Here is a 15,339-nt window from a genome sequence, read left to right as displayed (position 1 = left end):
TCTCTACTTATATAATGCACTGGCAGTTATAGTGGCTGATCTTTAAATAGCCCTCTCTTTGCAGCCTCCTTCGCTTACGGCCATACCAGCCTGGCTATGCCCGATCTCGTCTGATCTCGGAAGCTAAGCAGGTTTGGGCCTGGTTAGTACTTGGATGGGAGACCGCCTGGGAATACCAGGTGCTGTAAGCTTTTAGGTTTCCTTCTCTACTTATATAATGCACTGGCGGTTATAGTGGCTGATCTTTAAATAGCCCTCTCTTTGCAGCCTCCTTCGCTTACGGCCATACCAGCCTGGCTATGCCCGATCTCGTCTGATCTCGGAAGCTAAGCAGGTTTGGGCCTGGTTAGTACTTGGATGGGAGACCGCCTGGGAATACCAGGTGCTGTAAGCTTTTAGGTTTCCTTCTCTACTTATATAATGCACTGGCGGTTATAGTGGCTGATCTTTAAATAGCCCTCTCTTTGCAGCCTAGTACTTTTGGAATTTTTCAGTTATTATCTAATAGTTTTACATAAATAAAAAAAAAAAAAAGAGTCAATGCCCAGTCTTAGAAAACCCAAGCAGGTTTGGGCCTGGTTAGTACTTTTGGAACTTTTCACTAATTGTCTAATAATCTTGCAAAAAAAAAAAGAGTCAATGCCCAGTCTTAGAAAACCGAAACAGGTTTGGACCTGGTTAGTACTTTTGGAACTTTTCACTAATTGTCTAATAATCTTGCAAAAAAAAAAAAAAAAAAGAGTCAGTGCCCAGTCTTAGAAAACCGAAACAGGTTTGGGCCAGGTTAGTACTTTTGGAAATTGTCAGTAATTATGTAATAAATTTGCAAAAAAAAAAAATTAAATAAATAAAGAGTCAATGCCCAATCTCAGAATCTAAGCAGGTTTGCACCCAGTTAGTACTTGGATGGGAGACTGCCTGGAAATACCGATTATAGTGGCTGATCTTTAAATAGCCCTCTCTTTGCAGCCTCCTTCGCTTACGGCCATACCAGCCTGGCTATGCCCGATCTCGTCTGATCTCGGAAGCTAAGCAGGTTTGGGCCTGGTTAGTACTTGGATGGGAGACCGCCTGGGAATACCAGGTGCTGTAAGCTTTTAGGTTTCCTTCTCTACTTATATAATGCACTGGCGTTTATAGTGGCTGATCTTTAAATAGCCCTCTCTTTGCAACCTCCTTCGCTTACGGCCATACCAGCCTGGCTATGCCCGATCTCGTCTGATCTCGGAAGCTAAGCAGGTTTGGGCCTGGTTAGTACTTGGATGGGAGACCGCCTGGGAATACCAGGTGCTGTAAGCTTTTAGGTTTCCTTCTCTACTTATATAATGCACTGGCGGTTATAGTGGCTGATCTTTAAATAGCCCTCTCTTTGCAGCCTCCTTCGCTTACGGCCATACCAGCCTGGCTATGCCCGATCTCATCTGATCTCGGAAGCTAAGCAGGTTTGTGCCTGGTTAGTACTTGGATGGGAGACCGCCTGGGAATACCAGGTGCTGTAAGCTTTTAGGTTTCCTTCTCTACTAATATAATGAACTGGCGGTTATAGTCGCTGATCTTTAAATAGCCCTCTCTTTGCAGCCTAGTACTTTTGGAATTTTTCAGTAATTATCTAATAGTTTTGCATAAATAAAAAAAAAAAAAAAAAAAAAGAGTCAATGCCCAGTCTTAGAAAACCGAAACAGGTTTGGGCCTGGTTAGTACTTTTGGAACTTTTCACTAATTGTCTAATAATCTTGAAAAAAAAACAAAAAAAACAAAGAGTCAATGCCCAGTCTTAGAAAACCGAAACAGGTTTGGGCCTGGTTAGTACTTTTGGAACTTTTCACTAATTGTCTAATAATCTTGCAAAAAAAAAAAAAAAAAAAAAGAGTCAATGCCCAGTCTTAGAAAACCGAAACAGGTTTGGGCCAGGTTAGTACTTTTGGAAATTTTCAGTAATTATGTAATAAATTTGCAAAAAAAAAATTTAAATAAATAAAGAGTCAATGCCCAATCTCAGAATCTAAGCAGGTTTGGGCCCAGTTAGTACTTAGATGGGAGACTGCCTGGAAATACCGATTATAGTGGCTGATCTTTAAATAGCCCTCTCTTTGCAGCCTCTTTCGCTTACGGCCATACCAGCCTGGCTATGCCCGATCTCGTCTGATCTCGGAAGCTAAGCAGGTTTGGCCCTGGTTAGTACTTGGATGGGAGACCGCCTGGGAATACCAGGTGCTGTAAGCTTTTAGGTTTCCTTCTCTACTTATATAATGCACTGGCGGTTATAGTGGCTGATCTTTAAATAGCCCTCTCTTTGCAGCCTACTTCGCTTACGGCCATACCAGCCTGGCTATGCCCGATCTCGTCTGATCTCGGAAGCTAAGCAGGTTTGGGCCTGGTTAGTACTTGGATGGGAGACCGCCTGGGAATACCAGGTGCTGTAAGATTTTAGGTTTCCTTCTCTACTTATATAATGCACTGGCGGTTATAGTGGCTGATCTTTAAATAGCCCTCTCTTTGCAGCCTCCTTCGTTTACGGCCATACCAGCCTGGCTATGCCCGATCTCGTCTGATCTCGGAAGATAAGCAGGTTTGGGCCTGGTTAGTACTTGGATGGGAGACCGCCTGGGAATACCAGGTGCTGTAAGCTTTTAGGTTTCCTTCTCTACTTATATAATGCACTGGCGGTTATAGTGGCTGATCTTTAAATAGCCCTCTCTTTGCAGCCTAGTACTTTTGGAATTTTTCAGTAATTATCTAATAGTTTTGCATAAATAAAAAAAATAAAAATAAAAAAAGAGTCAATGCCCAGTCTTAGAAAACCGAAACAGGTTTGGGCCTGGTTAGTACTTTTGGAACTTTTCACTAATTGTCTAATAATCTTGAAAAAAAAACAAAGAGTCAATGCCCAGTCTTAGAAAACCGAAACAGGTTTGGGCCTGGTTAGTACTTTTGGAACTTTTCACTAATTGTCTAATAATCTTGCAAAAAAAAAAAAAAAAAAAGAGTCAATGCCCAGTCTTAGAAAACCGAAACAGGTTTGGGCCAGGTTAGTACTTTTGGAAATTTTCAGTAATTATGTAATAAATTTGCAAAAAAAAAATTTAAATAAATAAAGAGTCAATGCCCAATCTCAGAATCTAAGCAGGTTTGGGCCCAGTTAGTACTTGGATGGGAGACTGCCTGGAAATACCGATTATAGTGGCTGATCTTTAAATAGCCCTCTCTTTGCAGCCTCCTTCGCTTACGGCCATACCAGCCTGGCTATGCCCGATCTCGTCTGATCTCGGAAGCTAAGCAGGTTTGGCCCTGGTTAGTACTTGGATGGGAGACCGCCTGGGAATACCAGGTGCTGTAAGCTTTTAGGTTTCCTTCTCTACTTATATAATGCACTGGCGGTTATAGTGGCTGATCTTTAAATAGCCCTCTCTTTGCAGCCTACTTCGCTTACGGCCATACCAGCCTGGCTATGCCCGATCTCGTCTGATCTCGGAAGCTAAGCAGGTTTGGGCCTGGTTAGTACTTGGATGGGAGACCGCCTGGGAATACCAGGTGCTGTAAGATTTTAGGTTTCCTTCTCTACTTATATAATGCACTGGCGGTTATAGTGGCTGATCTTTAAATAGCCCTCTCTTTGCAGCCTCCTTCGTTTACGGCCATACCAGCCTGGCTATGCCCGATCTCATCTGATCTCGGAAGATAAGCAGGTTTGGGCCTGGTTAGTACTTGGATGGGAGACCGCCTGGGAATACCAGGTGCTGTAAGCTTTTAGGTTTCCTTCTCTACTTATATAATGCACTGGCGGTTATAGTGGCTGATCTTTAAATAGCCCTCTCTTTGCAGCCTAGTACTTTTGGAATTTTTCAGTAATTATCTAATAGTTTTGCATAAATAAAAAAAAAAAAAAAAAAAAGAGTCAATGCCCAGTCTTAGAAAACCGAAACAGGTTTGGGCCTGGTTAGTACTTTTGGAACTTTTCACTAATTGTCTAATAATCTTGAAAAAAAAACAAAAAAAACAAAGAGTCAATGCCCAGTCTTAGAAAACCGAAACAGGTTTGGGCCTGGTTAGTACTTTTGGAACTTTTCACTAATTGTCTAATAATCTTGCAAAAAAAAAAACAAAAAAAAAAAAGAGTCAATGCCCAGTCTTAGAAAACCGAAACAGGTTTGGGCCAGGTTAGTACTTTTGGAAATTTTCAGTAATTATGTAATAAATTTGCAAAAAGTAAAATTAATTAAATAAATAAAGAGTCAATGCCCAATCTCAGAATCTAAGCAGGTTTGGGCCCAGTTAGTACTTGGATGGGAGACTGCCTGGAAATACCGATTATAGTGGCTGATCTTTAAATAGCCCTCTCTTTGCAGCCTCCTTCGCTTACTGCCATACCAGCCTGGCTATGCCCGATCTCGTCTGATCTCGGAAGCTAAGCAGGTTTGGGCCTGGTTAGTACTTGGATGGGAGACCACCTGGGAATACCAGGTGCTGTAAGCTTTTAGGTTTCCTTCTCTACTTATATAATGCACTGGCGGTTATAGTGGCTGATCTTTAAATAGCCCTCTCTTTGCAGCCTACTACTTTTGGAATTTTTTCAGTAATTATCTAATAGTTTTACATAAATAAAAAAAAAAAAAAAAAAAAAAAAAAAAGTCAATGCCCAGTTTTAGAAAACCGAAACAGGTTTGGGCCTGGTTAGTACTTTTGGAACTTTTCACTAATTGTCTAATAATCTTGCAAAAAAAAAAAAGAGTCAATGCCCAGTCTTAGAAAACCGATACAGGTTTGGGCCTGGTTAGTACTTTTGGAACTTTTCACTAATTATCTAATAATCTTGCAAAAAAAAAAAAGAGTCAATGCCCAGTCTTAGAAAACCGATACAGGTTTGGGCCTGGTTAGTACTTTTGGAACTTTTCACTAATTGTCTAATAATCTTGCAAAAAAAAAAAAAAAAAAAGAGTCAATGCCCAGTCTTAGAAAACCGAAACAGGTTTGGGCCAGGTTAGTACTTTTGGAAATTTTCAGTAATTATGTAATACATTTGCAAAAAAAAAAATTTAAATAAATAAAGAGTCAATGCCCAATCTCAGAATCTAAGCAGGTTTGGGCCCAGTTAGTACTTGGATGGAAGACTGCCTGGAAATACCGATTATAGTGGCTGATCTTTAAATAGCCCTCTCTTTGCAGCCTCCTTCGCTTAGGGCCATACCAGCCTGGCTATGCCCGATCTCGTCTGATCTCGGAAGCTAAGCAGGTTTGGCCCTGCTTAGTACTTGGATGGGAGACCGCCTAGGAATACCAGGTGCTGTATGCTTTTAGGTTTCCTTCTCTACTTATATAATGCACTGGCAGTTATAGTGGCTGATCTTTAAATAGCCCTCTCTTTGCAGCCTCCTTCGCTTACGGCCATACCAGCCTGGCTATGCCCGATCTCGTCTGATCTCGGAAGCTAAGCAGGTTTGGGCCTGGTTAGTACTTGGATGGGAGACCGCCTGGGAATACCAGGTGCTGTAAGCTTTTAGGTTTCCTTCTCTACTTATATAATGCACTGGCGGTTATAGTGGCTGATCTTTAAATAGCCCTCTCTTTGCAGCCTCCTTCGCTTACGGCCATACCAGCCTGGCTATGCCCGATCTCGTCTGATCTCGGAAGCTAAGCAGGTTTGGGCCTGGTTAGTACTTGGATGGGAGACCGCCTGGGAATACCAGGTGCTGTAAGCTTTTAGGTTTCCTTCTCTACTTATATAATGCACTGGCGGTTATAGTGGCTGATCTTTAAATAGCCCTCTCTTTGCAGCCTAGTACTTTTGGAATTTTTCAGTTATTATCTAATAGTTTTACATAAATAAAAAAAAAAAAAAGAGTCAATGCCCAGTCTTAGAAAACCCAAGCAGGTTTGGGCCTGGTTAGTACTTTTGGAACTTTTCACTAATTGTCTAATAATCTTGCAAAAAAAAAAAGAGTCAATGCCCAGTCTTAGAAAACCGAAACAGGTTTGGACCTGGTTAGTACTTTTGGAACTTTTCACTAATTGTCTAATAATCTTGCAAAAAAAAAAAAAAAAAAGAGTCAGTGCCCAGTCTTAGAAAACCGAAACAGGTTTGGGCCAGGTTAGTACTTTTGGAAATTGTCAGTAATTATGTAATAAATTTGCAAAAAAAAAAAATTAAATAAATAAAGAGTCAATGCCCAATCTCAGAATCTAAGCAGGTTTGCACCCAGTTAGTACTTGGATGGGAGACTGCCTGGAAATACCGATTATAGTGGCTGATCTTAATATAGCCCTCTCTTTGCAGCCTAGTACTTTTGGAATTTTTCAGTTATTATCTAATAGTTTTACATAAATAAAAAAAAAAAAAAGAGTCAATGCCCAGTCTTAGAAAACCCAAGCAGGTTTGGGCCTGGTTAGTACTTTTGGAACTTTTCACTAATTGTCTAATAATCTTGCAAAAAAAAAAAGAGTCAATGCCCAGTTTTAGAAAACCATAACAGGTTTGGGCCTGATTAGTACTTTTGGAACTTTTCACTAATTGTCTAATAATCTTGCAAAAAAAAAAAAGAGTCAATGCAAAGTCTTAGAAAACCGATACAGGTTTGGGCCTGGTTAGTACTTTTGGAACTTTTCACTAATTATCTAATAATCTTGCAAAAAAAAAAAAGAGTCAATGCCCAGTCTTAGAAAACCGATACAGGTTTGGGCCTGGTTAGTACTTTTGGAACTTTTCACTAATTGTCTAATAATCTTGCAAAAAAAAAAAAAAAAAAAGAGTCAATAGCCAGTCTTAGAAAACCGAAACAGGTTTGGGCCAGGTTAGTACTTTTGGAAATTTTCAGTAATTATGTAATACATTTGCAAAAAAAAAAATTTAAATAAATAAAGAGTCAATGCCCAATCTCAGAATCTAAGCAGGTTTGGGCCCAGTTAGTACTTGGATGGAAGACTGCCTGGAAATACCGATTATAGTGGCTGATCTTTAAATAGCCCTCTCTTTGCAGCCTCCTTCGCTTAGGGCCATACCAGCCTGGCTATGCCCGATCTCGTCTGATCTCGGAAGCTAAGCAGGTTTGGGCCTGGTTAGTACTTGGATGGGAGACCGCCTAGGAATACCAGGTGCTGTATGCTTTTAGGTTTCCTTCTCTACTTATATAATGCACTGGCAGTTATAGTGGCTGATCTTTAAATAGCCCTCTCTTTGCAGCCTCCTTCGCTTACGGCCATACCAGCCTGGCTATGCCCGATCTCGTCTGATCTCGGAAGCTAAGCAGGTTTGGGCCTGGTTAGTACTTGGATGGGAGACCGCCTGGGAATACCAGGTGCTGTAAGCTTTTAGGTTTCCTTCTCTACTTATATAATGCACTGGCGGTTATAGTGGCTGATCTTTAAATAGCCCTCTCTTTGCAGCCTCCTTCGCTTACGGCCATACCAGCCTGGCTATGCCCGATCTCGTCTGATCTCGGAAGCTAAGCAGGTTTGGGCCTGGTTAGTACTTGGATGGGAGACCGCCTGGGAATACCAGGTGCTGTAAGCTTTTAGGTTTCCTTCTCTACTTATATAATGCACTGGCGGTTATAGTGGCTGATCTTTAAATAGCCCTCTCTTTGCAGCCTAGTACTTTTGGAATTTTTCAGTTATTATCTAATAGTTTTACATAAATAAAAAAAAAAAAAAGAGTCAATGCCCAGTCTTAGAAAACCCAAGCAGGTTTGGGCCTGGTTAGTACTTTTGGAACTTTTCACTAATTGTCTAATAATCTTGCAAAAAAAAAAAGAGTCAATGCCCAGTCTTAGAAAACCGAAACAGGTTTGGACCTGGTTAGTACTTTTGGAACTTTTCACTAATTGTCTAATAATCTTGCAAAAAAAAAAAAAAAAAAGAGTCAGTGCCCAGTCTTAGAAAACCGAAACAGGTTTGGGCCAGGTTAGTACTTTTGGAAATTGTCAGTAATTATGTAATAAATTTGCAAAAAAAAAAAATTAAATAAATAAAGAGTCAATGCCCAATCTCAGAATCTAAGCAGGTTTGCACCCAGTTAGTACTTGGATGGGAGACTGCCTGGAAATACCGATTATAGTGGCTGATCTTTAAATAGCCCTCTCTTTGCAGCCTCCTTCGCTTACGGCCATACCAGCCTGGCTATGCCCGATCTCGTCTGATCTCGGAAGCTAAGCAGGTTTGGGCCTGGTTAGTACTTGGATGGGAGACCGCCTGGGAATACCAGGTGCTGTAAGCTTTTAGGTTTCCTTCTCTACTTATATAATGCACTGGCGTTTATAGTGGCTGATCTTTAAATAGCCCTCTCTTTGCAACCTCCTTCGCTTACGGCCATACCAGCCTGGCTATGCCCGATCTCGTCTGATCTCGGAAGCTAAGCAGGTTTGGGCCTGGTTAGTACTTGGATGGGAGACCGCCTGGGAATACCAGGTGCTGTAAGCTTTTAGGTTTCCTTCTCTACTTATATAATGCACTGGCGGTTATAGTGGCTGATCTTTAAATAGCCCTCTCTTTGCAGCCTCCTTCGCTTACGGCCATACCAGCCTGGCTATGCCCGATCTCATCTGATCTCGGAAGCTAAGCAGGTTTGTGCCTGGTTAGTACTTGGATGGGAGACCGCCTGGGAATACCAGGTGCTGTAAGCTTTTAGGTTTCCTTCTCTACTAATATAATGAACTGGCGGTTATAGTCGCTGATCTTTAAATAGCCCTCTCTTTGCAGCCTAGTACTTTTGGAATTTTTCAGTAATTATCTAATAGTTTTGCATAAATAAAAAAAAAAAAGAGTCAATGCCCAGTCTTAGAAAACCGAAACAGGTTTGGGCCTGGTTAGTACTTTTGGAACTTTTCACTAATTGTCTAATAATCTTGCAAAAAAAAAAAAAAAAGAGTCAATGCCCAGTCTTAGAAAACCGATACAGGTTTGGGCCTGGTTAGTACTTTTGGAACTTTTCACTAATTGTCTAATAATCTTGCAAAAAAAAAAAAAAAAAAAGAGTCAATGCCCAGTCTTAGAAAACCGAAACAGGTTTGGGCCAGGTTAGTACTTTTGGAAGTTTTCAGTAATTATGTAATAAATTTGCAAAAAAAAAATTTAAATAAATAAAGAGTCAATGCCCAATCTCAGAATCTAAGCAGGTTTGGGCCCAGTTAGTACTTGGATGGGAGACTGCCTGGAAATACCGATTATAGTGGCTGATCTTTAAATAGCCCTCTCTTTGCAGCCTCCTTCGCTTACGGCCATACCAGCCTGGCTATGCCCGATCTCGTCTGATCTCGGAAGCTAAGCAGGTTTGGCCCTGGTTAGTACTTGGATGGGAGACCGCCTGGGAATACCAGGTGCTGTAAGCTTTTAGGTTTCCTTCTCTACTTATATAATGCACTGGCGGTTATAGTGGCTGATCTTTAAATAGCCCTCTCTTTGCAGCCTACTTCGCTTACGGCCATACCAGCCTGGCTATGCCCGATCTCGTCTGATCTCGGAAGCTAAGCAGGTTTGGGCCTGGTTAGTACTTGGATGGGAGACCGCCTGGGAATACCAGGTGCTGTAAGATTTTAGGTTTCCTTCTCTACTTATATAATGCACTGGCGGTTATAGTGGCTGATCTTTAAATAGCCCTCTCTTTGCAGCCTCCTTCGTTTACGGCCATACCAGCCTGGCTATGCCCGATCTCGTCTGATCTCGGAAGATAAGCAGGTTTGGGCCTGGTTAGTACTTGGATGGGAGACCGCCTGGGAATACCAGGTGCTGTAAGCTTTTAGGTTTCCTTCTCTACTTATATAATGCACTGGCGGTTATAGTGGCTGATCTTTAAATAGCCCTCTCTTTGCAGCCTAGTACTTTTGGAATTTTTCAGTAATTATCTAATAGTTTTGCATAAATAAAAAAAATAAAAATAAAAAAAGAGTCAATGCCCAGTCTTAGAAAACCGAAACAGGTTTGGGCCTGGTTAGTACTTTTGGAACTTTTCACTAATTGTCTAATAATCTTGAAAAAAAAACAAAGAGTCAATGCCCAGTCTTAGAAAACCGAAACAGGTTTGGGCCTGGTTAGTACTTTTGGAACTTTTCACTAATTGTCTAATAATCTTGCAAAAAAAAAAAAAAAAAAAGAGTCAATGCCCAGTCTTAGAAAACCGAAACAGGTTTGGGCCAGGTTAGTACTTTTGGAAATTTTCAGTAATTATGTAATAAATTTGCAAAAAAAAAATTTAAATAAATAAAGAGTCAATGCCCAATCTCAGAATCTAAGCAGGTTTGGGCCCAGTTAGTACTTGGATGGGAGACTGCCTGGAAATACCGATTATAGTGGCTGATCTTTAAATAGCCCTCTCTTTGCAGCCTCCTTCGCTTACGGCCATACCAGCCTGGCTATGCCCGATCTCGTCTGATCTCGGAAGCTAAGCAGGTTTGGCCCTGGTTAGTACTTGGATGGGAGACCGCCTGGGAATACCAGGTGCTGTAAGCTTTTAGGTTTCCTTCTCTACTTATATAATGCACTGGCGGTTATAGTGGCTGATCTTTAAATAGCCCTCTCTTTGCAGCCTACTTCGCTTACGGCCATACCAGCCTGGCTATGCCCGATCTCGTCTGATCTCGGAAGCTAAGCAGGTTTGGGCCTGGTTAGTACTTGGATGGGAGACCGCCTGGGAATACCAGGTGCTGTAAGATTTTAGGTTTCCTTCTCTACTTATATAATGCACTGGCGGTTATAGTGGCTGATCTTTAAATAGCCCTCTCTTTGCAGCCTCCTTCGTTTACGGCCATACCAGCCTGGCTATGCCCGATCTCATCTGATCTCGGAAGATAAGCAGGTTTGGGCCTGGTTAGTACTTGGATGGGAGACCGCCTGGGAATACCAGGTGCTGTAAGCTTTTAGGTTTCCTTCTCTACTTATATAATGCACTGGCGGTTATAGTGGCTGATCTTTAAATAGCCCTCTCTTTGCAGCCTAGTACTTTTGGAATTTTTCAGTAATTATCTAATAGTTTTGCATAAATAAAAAAAAAAAAAAAAAAAAGAGTCAATGCCCAGTCTTAGAAAACCGAAACAGGTTTGGGCCTGGTTAGTACTTTTGGAACTTTTCACTAATTGTCTAATAATCTTGAAAAAAAAACAAAAAAAACAAAGAGTCAATGCCCAGTCTTAGAAAACCGAAACAGGTTTGGGCCTGGTTAGTACTTTTGGAACTTTTCACTAATTGTCTAATAATCTTGCAAAAAAAAAAACAAAAAAAAAAAAGAGTCAATGCCCAGTCTTAGAAAACCGAAACAGGTTTGGGCCAGGTTAGTACTTTTGGAAATTTTCAGTAATTATGTAATAAATTTGCAAAAAGTAAAATTAATTAAATAAATAAAGAGTCAATGCCCAATCTCAGAATCTAAGCAGGTTTGGGCCCAGTTAGTACTTGGATGGGAGACTGCCTGGAAATACCGATTATAGTGGCTGATCTTTAAATAGCCCTCTCTTTGCAGCCTCCTTCGCTTACTGCCATACCAGCCTGGCTATGCCCGATCTCGTCTGATCTCGGAAGCTAAGCAGGTTTGGGCCTGGTTAGTACTTGGATGGGAGACCACCTGGGAATACCAGGTGCTGTAAGCTTTTAGGTTTCCTTCTCTACTTATATAATGCACTGGCGGTTATAGTGGCTGATCTTTAAATAGCCCTCTCTTTGCAGCCTACTACTTTTGGAATTTTTTCAGTAATTATCTAATAGTTTTACATAAATAAAAAAAAAAAAAAAAAAAAAAAAAGAGTCAATGCCCAGTTTTAGAAAACCGAAACAGGTTTGGGCCTGGTTAGTACTTTTGGAACTTTTCACTAATTGTCTAATAATCTTGCAAAAAAAAAAAAGAGTCAATGCCCAGTCTTAGAAAACCGATACAGGTTTGGGCCTGGTTAGTACTTTTGGAACTTTTCACTAATTATCTAATAATCTTGCAAAAAAAAAAAAGAGTCAATGCCCAGTCTTAGAAAACCGATACAGGTTTGGGCCTGGTTAGTACTTTTGGAACTTTTCACTAATTGTCTAATAATCTTGCAAAAAAAAAAAAAAAAAAAGAGTCAATGCCCAGTCTTAGAAAACCGAAACAGGTTTGGGCCAGGTTAGTACTTTTGGAAATTTTCAGTAATTATGTAATACATTTGCAAAAAAAAAAATTTAAATAAATAAAGAGTCAATGCCCAATCTCAGAATCTAAGCAGGTTTGGGCCCAGTTAGTACTTGGATGGAAGACTGCCTGGAAATACCGATTATAGTGGCTGATCTTTAAATAGCCCTCTCTTTGCAGCCTCCTTCGCTTAGGGCCATACCAGCCTGGCTATGCCCGATCTCGTCTGATCTCGGAAGCTAAGCAGGTTTGGCCCTGCTTAGTACTTGGATGGGAGACCGCCTAGGAATACCAGGTGCTGTATGCTTTTAGGTTTCCTTCTCTACTTATATAATGCACTGGCAGTTATAGTGGCTGATCTTTAAATAGCCCTCTCTTTGCAGCCTCCTTCGCTTACGGCCATACCAGCCTGGCTATGCCCGATCTCGTCTGATCTCGGAAGCTAAGCAGGTTTGGGCCTGGTTAGTACTTGGATGGGAGACCGCCTGGGAATACCAGGTGCTGTAAGCTTTTAGGTTTCCTTCTCTACTTATATAATGCACTGGCGGTTATAGTGGCTGATCTTTAAATAGCCCTCTCTTTGCAGCCTCCTTCGCTTATGGCCATACCAGCCTGGCTATGCCCGATCTCGTCTGATCTCGGAAGCTAAGCAGGTTTGGGCCTGGTTAGTACTTGGATGGGAGACCGCCTGGGAATACCAGGTGCTGTAAGCTTTTAGGTTTCCTTCTCTACTTATATAATGCACTGGCGGTTATAGTGGCTGATCTTTAAATAGCCCTCTCTTTGCAGCCTAGTACTTTTGGAATTTTTCAGTTATTATCTAATAGTTTTACATAAATAAAAAAAAAAAAAATAGTCAATGCCCAGTCTTAGAAAACCCAAGCAGGTTTGGGCCTGGTTAGTACTTTTGGAACTTTTCACTAATTGTCTAATAATCTTGCAAAAAAAAAAAGAGTCAATGCCCAGTCTTAGAAAACCGAAACAGGTTTGGACCTGGTTAGTACTTTTGGAACTTTTCACTAATTGTCTAATAATCTTGCAAAAAAAAAAAAAAAAAAGAGTCAGTGCCCAGTCTTAGAAAACCGAAACAGGTTTGGGCCAGGTTAGTACTTTTGGAAATTGTCAGTAATTATGTAATAAATTTGCAAAAAAAAAAAATTAAATAAATAAAGAGTCAATGCCCAATCTCAGAATCTAAGCAGGTTTGCACCCAGTTAGTACTTGGATGGGAGACTGCCTGGAAATACCGATTATAGTGGCTGATCTTTATATAGCCCTCTCTTTGCAGCCTAGTACTTTTGGAATTTTTCAGTTATTATCTAATAGTTTTACATAAATAAAAAAAAAAAAAAGAGTCAATGCCCAGTCTTAGAAAACCCAAGCAGGTTTGGGCCTGGTTAGTACTTTTGGAACTTTTCACTAATTGTCTAATAATCTTGCAAAAAAAAAAAGAGTCAATGCCCAGTTTTAGAAAACCATAACAGGTTTGGGCCTGGTTAGTACTTTTGGAACTTTTCACTAATTGTCTAATAATCTTGCAAAAAAAAAAAAGAGTCAATGCCCAGTCTTAGAAAACCGATACAGGTTTGGGCCTGGTTAGTACTTTTGGAACTTTTCACTAATTATCTAATAATCTTGCAAAAAAAAAAAAGAGTCAATGCCCAGTCTTAGAAAACCGATACAGGTTTGGGCCTGGTTAGTACTTTTGGAACTTTTCACTAATTGTCTAATAATCTTGCAAAAAAAAAAAAAAAAAAAGAGTCAATGCCCAGTCTTAGAAAACCGAAACAGGTTTGGGCCAGGTTAGTACTTTTGGAAATTTTCAGTAATTATGTAATACATTTGCAAAAAAAAAAATTTAAATAAATAAAGAGTCAATGCCCAATCTCAGAATCTAAGCAGGTTTGGGCCCAGTTAGTACTTGGATGGAAGACTGCCTGGAAATACCGATTATAGTGGCTGATCTTTAAATAGCCCTCTCTTTGCAGCCTCCTTCGCTTAGGGCCATACCAGCCTGGCTATGCCCGATCTCGTCTGATCTCGGAAGATAAGCAGGTTTGGCCCTGGTTAGTACTTGGATGGGAGACCGCCTGGGAATACCAGGTGCTGTAAGCTTTTAGGTTTCCTTCTCTACTTATATAATGCACTGGCGGTTATAGTGGCTGATCTTTAAATAGCCCTCTCTTTGCAGCCCAGTACTTTTGGAATTTTTCAGTAATTATCTAAGAGTTTTGCATAAATAAAAAAAAAAAAGAGTCAATGCCCAGTCTTAGAAAACCGAAACAGGTTTGGGCCAGGTTAGTACTTTTGGAAATTGTCAGTAATTATGTAATAAATTTGCAAAAAAAAAAAATTAAATAAATAAAGAGTCAATGCCCAATCTCAGAATCTAAGCAGGTTTGCACCCAGTTAGTACTTGGATGGGAGACTGCCTGGAAATACCGATTATAGTGGCTGATCTTTAAATAGCCCTCTCTTTGCAGCCTCCTTCGCTTACGGCCATACCAGCCTGGCTATGCCCGATCTCGTCTGATCTCGGAAGCTAAGCAGGTTTGGCCCTGGTTAGTACTTGGATGGGAGACCGCCTGGGAATACCAGGTGCTGTAAGCTTTTAGGTTTCCTTCTCTACTTATATAATGCACTGGCGGTTATAGTGGCTGATCTTTAAATAGCCCTCTCTTTGCAGCCTACTTCGCTTACGGCCATACCAGCCTGGCTATGCCCGATCTCGTCTGATCTCGGAAGCTAAGCAGGTTTGGGCCTGGTTAGTACTTGGATGGGAGACCGCCTGGGAATACCAGGTGCTGTAAGATTTTAGGTTTCCTTCTCTACTTATATAATGCACTGGCGGTTATAGTGGCTGATCTTTAAATAGCCCTCTCTTTGCAGCCTCCTTCGTTTACGGCCATACCAGCCTGGCTATGCCCGATCTCGTCTGATCTCGGAAGATAAGCAGGTTTGGGCCTGGTTAGTACTTGGATGGGAGACCGCCTGGGAATACCAGGTGCTGTAAGCTTTTAGGTTTCCTTCTCTACTTATATAATGCACTGGCGGTTATAGTGGCTGATCTTTAAATAGCCCTCTCTTTGCAGCCTAGTACTTTTGGAATTTTTCAGTAATTATCTAATAGTTTTGCATAAATAAAAAAAATAAAAATAAAAAAAGAGTCAATGCCCAGTCTTAGAAAACCGAAACAGGTTTGGGCCTGGTTAGTACTTTTGGAACTTTTCACTAATTGTCTAATAATCTTGAAAAAAAAACAA

At 40.7% G+C, this 15,339-nt stretch overlaps 33 non-coding genes and 2 pseudogenes across 33 annotated transcripts; all 35 read left to right on the top strand.

Annotated features, from left to right (window-relative positions):
* Nucleotides 1-72: 72 nt before the first annotated feature.
* Nucleotides 73-191, top strand: LOC132136573 (5S ribosomal RNA). The gene has a single exon (XR_009431431.1). It is a non-coding gene; the product is annotated as a 5S ribosomal RNA (ribosomal RNA).
* An 84-nt stretch (nucleotides 192-275) lies between these two features.
* LOC132136562 (5S ribosomal RNA) lies at nucleotides 276-394 on the top strand. Its single transcript, XR_009431420.1, has one exon. It is a non-coding gene; the product is annotated as a 5S ribosomal RNA (ribosomal RNA).
* Nucleotides 395-977: 583 nt separating this feature from the next.
* On the top strand, nucleotides 978-1,096 carry LOC132136550 (5S ribosomal RNA). The gene has a single exon (XR_009431409.1). It is a non-coding gene; the product is annotated as a 5S ribosomal RNA (ribosomal RNA).
* Nucleotides 1,097-1,180: 84 nt separating this feature from the next.
* On the top strand, nucleotides 1,181-1,299 carry LOC132136538 (5S ribosomal RNA). The gene has a single exon (XR_009431398.1). It is a non-coding gene; the product is annotated as a 5S ribosomal RNA (ribosomal RNA).
* An 84-nt stretch (nucleotides 1,300-1,383) lies between these two features.
* Nucleotides 1,384-1,502, top strand: LOC132135856 (5S ribosomal RNA). Its single transcript, XR_009430775.1, has one exon. It is a non-coding gene; the product is annotated as a 5S ribosomal RNA (ribosomal RNA).
* Nucleotides 1,503-2,104: 602 nt separating this feature from the next.
* Nucleotides 2,105-2,223, top strand: LOC132135886 (5S ribosomal RNA). Its single transcript, XR_009430803.1, has one exon. It is a non-coding gene; the product is annotated as a 5S ribosomal RNA (ribosomal RNA).
* An 84-nt stretch (nucleotides 2,224-2,307) lies between these two features.
* On the top strand, nucleotides 2,308-2,426 carry LOC132135576 (5S ribosomal RNA). The gene has a single exon (XR_009430513.1). It is a non-coding gene; the product is annotated as a 5S ribosomal RNA (ribosomal RNA).
* Nucleotides 2,427-2,510: 84 nt separating this feature from the next.
* On the top strand, nucleotides 2,511-2,629 carry LOC132135356 (5S ribosomal RNA). The gene has a single exon (XR_009430304.1). It is a non-coding gene; the product is annotated as a 5S ribosomal RNA (ribosomal RNA).
* Nucleotides 2,630-3,221: 592 nt separating this feature from the next.
* LOC132135885 (5S ribosomal RNA) lies at nucleotides 3,222-3,340 on the top strand. The gene has a single exon (XR_009430802.1). It is a non-coding gene; the product is annotated as a 5S ribosomal RNA (ribosomal RNA).
* Nucleotides 3,341-3,424: 84 nt separating this feature from the next.
* LOC132135575 (5S ribosomal RNA) lies at nucleotides 3,425-3,543 on the top strand. The gene has a single exon (XR_009430512.1). It is a non-coding gene; the product is annotated as a 5S ribosomal RNA (ribosomal RNA).
* An 84-nt stretch (nucleotides 3,544-3,627) lies between these two features.
* Nucleotides 3,628-3,746, top strand: LOC132135262 (5S ribosomal RNA). The gene has a single exon (XR_009430214.1). It is a non-coding gene; the product is annotated as a 5S ribosomal RNA (ribosomal RNA).
* A 608-nt stretch (nucleotides 3,747-4,354) lies between these two features.
* LOC132135415 (5S ribosomal RNA) lies at nucleotides 4,355-4,473 on the top strand. The gene has a single exon (XR_009430360.1). It is a non-coding gene; the product is annotated as a 5S ribosomal RNA (ribosomal RNA).
* A 698-nt stretch (nucleotides 4,474-5,171) lies between these two features.
* On the top strand, nucleotides 5,172-5,290 carry LOC132136284 (5S ribosomal RNA; annotated as a pseudogene).
* An 84-nt stretch (nucleotides 5,291-5,374) lies between these two features.
* Nucleotides 5,375-5,493, top strand: LOC132136527 (5S ribosomal RNA). The gene has a single exon (XR_009431387.1). It is a non-coding gene; the product is annotated as a 5S ribosomal RNA (ribosomal RNA).
* An 84-nt stretch (nucleotides 5,494-5,577) lies between these two features.
* On the top strand, nucleotides 5,578-5,696 carry LOC132136515 (5S ribosomal RNA). The gene has a single exon (XR_009431376.1). It is a non-coding gene; the product is annotated as a 5S ribosomal RNA (ribosomal RNA).
* Nucleotides 5,697-6,979: 1,283 nt separating this feature from the next.
* On the top strand, nucleotides 6,980-7,098 carry LOC132136168 (5S ribosomal RNA). Its single transcript, XR_009431068.1, has one exon. It is a non-coding gene; the product is annotated as a 5S ribosomal RNA (ribosomal RNA).
* Nucleotides 7,099-7,182: 84 nt separating this feature from the next.
* On the top strand, nucleotides 7,183-7,301 carry LOC132136502 (5S ribosomal RNA). Its single transcript, XR_009431364.1, has one exon. It is a non-coding gene; the product is annotated as a 5S ribosomal RNA (ribosomal RNA).
* An 84-nt stretch (nucleotides 7,302-7,385) lies between these two features.
* On the top strand, nucleotides 7,386-7,504 carry LOC132136490 (5S ribosomal RNA). Its single transcript, XR_009431353.1, has one exon. It is a non-coding gene; the product is annotated as a 5S ribosomal RNA (ribosomal RNA).
* Nucleotides 7,505-8,087: 583 nt separating this feature from the next.
* Nucleotides 8,088-8,206, top strand: LOC132136478 (5S ribosomal RNA). Its single transcript, XR_009431342.1, has one exon. It is a non-coding gene; the product is annotated as a 5S ribosomal RNA (ribosomal RNA).
* An 84-nt stretch (nucleotides 8,207-8,290) lies between these two features.
* On the top strand, nucleotides 8,291-8,409 carry LOC132136467 (5S ribosomal RNA). The gene has a single exon (XR_009431331.1). It is a non-coding gene; the product is annotated as a 5S ribosomal RNA (ribosomal RNA).
* Nucleotides 8,410-8,493: 84 nt separating this feature from the next.
* On the top strand, nucleotides 8,494-8,612 carry LOC132135855 (5S ribosomal RNA). The gene has a single exon (XR_009430774.1). It is a non-coding gene; the product is annotated as a 5S ribosomal RNA (ribosomal RNA).
* Nucleotides 8,613-9,198: 586 nt separating this feature from the next.
* LOC132135884 (5S ribosomal RNA) lies at nucleotides 9,199-9,317 on the top strand. The gene has a single exon (XR_009430801.1). It is a non-coding gene; the product is annotated as a 5S ribosomal RNA (ribosomal RNA).
* Nucleotides 9,318-9,401: 84 nt separating this feature from the next.
* LOC132135574 (5S ribosomal RNA) lies at nucleotides 9,402-9,520 on the top strand. Its single transcript, XR_009430511.1, has one exon. It is a non-coding gene; the product is annotated as a 5S ribosomal RNA (ribosomal RNA).
* An 84-nt stretch (nucleotides 9,521-9,604) lies between these two features.
* On the top strand, nucleotides 9,605-9,723 carry LOC132135355 (5S ribosomal RNA). The gene has a single exon (XR_009430303.1). It is a non-coding gene; the product is annotated as a 5S ribosomal RNA (ribosomal RNA).
* Nucleotides 9,724-10,315: 592 nt separating this feature from the next.
* On the top strand, nucleotides 10,316-10,434 carry LOC132135882 (5S ribosomal RNA). Its single transcript, XR_009430800.1, has one exon. It is a non-coding gene; the product is annotated as a 5S ribosomal RNA (ribosomal RNA).
* An 84-nt stretch (nucleotides 10,435-10,518) lies between these two features.
* LOC132135573 (5S ribosomal RNA) lies at nucleotides 10,519-10,637 on the top strand. The gene has a single exon (XR_009430510.1). It is a non-coding gene; the product is annotated as a 5S ribosomal RNA (ribosomal RNA).
* Nucleotides 10,638-10,721: 84 nt separating this feature from the next.
* On the top strand, nucleotides 10,722-10,840 carry LOC132135261 (5S ribosomal RNA). The gene has a single exon (XR_009430213.1). It is a non-coding gene; the product is annotated as a 5S ribosomal RNA (ribosomal RNA).
* Nucleotides 10,841-11,448: 608 nt separating this feature from the next.
* Nucleotides 11,449-11,567, top strand: LOC132135414 (5S ribosomal RNA). Its single transcript, XR_009430359.1, has one exon. It is a non-coding gene; the product is annotated as a 5S ribosomal RNA (ribosomal RNA).
* A 697-nt stretch (nucleotides 11,568-12,264) lies between these two features.
* LOC132136283 (5S ribosomal RNA) lies at nucleotides 12,265-12,383 on the top strand (annotated as a pseudogene).
* Nucleotides 12,384-12,467: 84 nt separating this feature from the next.
* LOC132136455 (5S ribosomal RNA) lies at nucleotides 12,468-12,586 on the top strand. The gene has a single exon (XR_009431319.1). It is a non-coding gene; the product is annotated as a 5S ribosomal RNA (ribosomal RNA).
* An 84-nt stretch (nucleotides 12,587-12,670) lies between these two features.
* LOC132135273 (5S ribosomal RNA) lies at nucleotides 12,671-12,789 on the top strand. The gene has a single exon (XR_009430225.1). It is a non-coding gene; the product is annotated as a 5S ribosomal RNA (ribosomal RNA).
* Nucleotides 12,790-14,072: 1,283 nt separating this feature from the next.
* Nucleotides 14,073-14,191, top strand: LOC132136176 (5S ribosomal RNA). Its single transcript, XR_009431076.1, has one exon. It is a non-coding gene; the product is annotated as a 5S ribosomal RNA (ribosomal RNA).
* Nucleotides 14,192-14,567: 376 nt separating this feature from the next.
* Nucleotides 14,568-14,686, top strand: LOC132135881 (5S ribosomal RNA). The gene has a single exon (XR_009430799.1). It is a non-coding gene; the product is annotated as a 5S ribosomal RNA (ribosomal RNA).
* An 84-nt stretch (nucleotides 14,687-14,770) lies between these two features.
* On the top strand, nucleotides 14,771-14,889 carry LOC132135572 (5S ribosomal RNA). Its single transcript, XR_009430509.1, has one exon. It is a non-coding gene; the product is annotated as a 5S ribosomal RNA (ribosomal RNA).
* Nucleotides 14,890-14,973: 84 nt separating this feature from the next.
* Nucleotides 14,974-15,092, top strand: LOC132135354 (5S ribosomal RNA). Its single transcript, XR_009430302.1, has one exon. It is a non-coding gene; the product is annotated as a 5S ribosomal RNA (ribosomal RNA).
* The last annotated feature ends 247 nt before the right edge of the window (nucleotides 15,093-15,339 follow it).

Source organism: Carassius carassius, unplaced genomic scaffold, assembly GCF_963082965.1.
Source record: "Carassius carassius unplaced genomic scaffold, fCarCar2.1 SCAFFOLD_60, whole genome shotgun sequence".
Lineage (NCBI taxonomy): Eukaryota > Metazoa > Chordata > Actinopteri > Cypriniformes > Cyprinidae > Carassius > Carassius carassius.
The sequence above is the reverse complement of the archived record's forward strand: the minus strand, read 5'-3'. Positions and strand labels throughout refer to the sequence as shown.